Below are 2,397 nucleotides of genomic sequence, written 5' to 3'. Positions count from 1 at the left end.
ACTTTTATTTCATATTTATTTAGGAACAACAAAGAAAAGAGAATACTATATCTAATTCCTTATTGATTTGGTCAAATCATTTGTTGTTAGGCTATGAATTTCATATTTAAATGTACCATATTACTATTAATATTAAGGTTTAATTATTCTGTTGATCTATAGTTTTGTAAAATTTTTAATTGAATTTTTAAAATTTTTTTTATTAATTAGATCTTTGTACTAATTTTTTTTAATTAAAATTTAAAATAATTGTCATCGAGCCTTATCATATTTATACATATTGAGACTATTTGCAATATAAATATCTTTTTATCAATTATCACTTTATATATGGTTTTTTTTAGTCTTTTTCTTATTTTCTATCTTTTATTCCTATGGATCTTCTCTCAAATGTCTCAACTTTTCAAAAGCATTATTCTAATTTTTTTCTGATATATCTTCGTTTTTATATATATTAATTTTTTAATAGATTTAATTATTCTGTTGGTCTTTATAGTTTTATCAAATTTTCAATTAGGTTTGTATATTTTTTTTTCTTTTCAATTTAATCTCTACACTATTTTTAATTTTGTAATTAGATCTTTCTTACTATAAAAAATATTAGAGTTAACTAAATACTAATCTGCAAATTGAAGATATCTAACTATAATTAAGAATTTAATTAGATCTTTGATCACATATTTTTTTAAAAAATATTCTATTGATCTGAATATTTTTGACATAAAAATTACCTAATTATAAAATTAAAAATAGTGTAAAAGAATTCAATTAAAAAAAAATATAAAGACCTAATTAAAAATTTTACAAAACTATAAAAATTAACAAAATAATCAAAATTAATATTAATATTAATATAGCATAAAAGAGGCGTAAAATTTAAGTTTCCAATGCCTGTTATATATTTATTAAAAAAATTAAACTTTTAGCACTACAAGATACTTATCATTTGGTGGAGGTTTTATAGTGGAAGTTTTTGAAAACTTCTCCAACATCGTTTATTCGTAGATATTTTTAAAATTTTCCTACATAAATTTGCACACAATTAAAACAGCCATACACCCAAAAGTCCACTCAAAAACTCAAAGCTCGTATCAAAGATGTAAAATAGGACTAATTTTGAGTTAGAAGGAGAATAAATAAGACCTATTGATTAAAATCCTAAATTATAGTTGTCACCATTGTTGTCGTCACCGTCACTGCTATTGCCACCACTACAGCGATTCATCTCAAGACATTATAGCCAATTAGATCATTCTTAAAAAAAATTAAAAAATTATAGTATTTAGATTTTATTATTTATTTTGTTTTCATAAATTCTTAGTTCCTAAAAAGCAATTTTTTTTAATCTTATAAATTTATTTTTTTAAATATGCAACAAGACATTAGGTAAAAAAAAAATTAAATAACTATTCTAGGAAAGGTCACGTCCTTCCTTTTATCAGCATCAACAGCTAAAGAAAGAAAACAACAAACAACAAAAAAATATAACTTAAACAAAAGAATCCAATGGAGATGAGATTTATAAGAAATTAATAATGCATTGTTTGTTTTATATCTATGTTTATATAGGTGTTTAATACTTTTATATTTATCAATAAAGAAAATTCAGAATTCAATCTTATATACAATATTCCCTAATTTTATTAAAATTTAACAAATTTCAATTTATCCAAAATAATTCCTAATTTTACAATTGCCCCAAATCAAACCTTAATTCTAAAATCAAACACACAAAATCCTAACCCATCCACCACCCCTCACTCCACTGCCACCCCCTTCCCTAAACCTAACATTAAGTTAATTCAGAAACAAAAGAGAAAGAAAAGGGAAAAAAGGGGGAGAAAGCAGAGTAAAGAGCAGAGAACTCGAGATACCTGAGAGAGGGAGAGAGAGAGAGAGTGGAGATCTCGCCGCTGCTGTCGGAGCTCCACCACTGCCAAACCATCGCAGAACCACAAAGAGGAGAAGCCCGCAGCTGACATCATCGGAATGGGAGCCAGAGGAATCAAACGCGATGGAGGTTTGCATCAGCTGCTGCCATGGCCGCCATTTCGTCACCGCCGCCGCTGGGTCGTCGTCGCGTCGTCGTCAAATCCGTCGACCTTGCCAACTCGTGAAAGAGAATCACGATGAAGCTCGGTTTCTGTTTCTTTGGTCCGTGAGCGGGGAGGTCGTGGATGGAGGAAGATCGAATGAGAGAGGACGCTGCCGCCGCTGCACCACGCCTCGTCACCACTGCCGCACCGTGCTTCATACCGTCGCTACTACTGTTCTGTCACGGGAGAAGGACGCGCGAAGGAGAGAGAGAAGGATCCGAAGCTGAGCTGAGGTCCAACCGCCGCGCTCAGTCGCTGTTCACGTTGCCGGCATCGCCTTCGTTGGAGCCGTCGCTGCCAG

Source organism: Arachis ipaensis, chromosome B10 (genome assembly GCF_000816755.2).
Source record: "Arachis ipaensis cultivar K30076 chromosome B10, Araip1.1, whole genome shotgun sequence".
NCBI lineage: Eukaryota > Viridiplantae > Streptophyta > Magnoliopsida > Fabales > Fabaceae > Arachis > Arachis ipaensis.
This window is presented reverse-complemented; position numbering follows the sequence as displayed.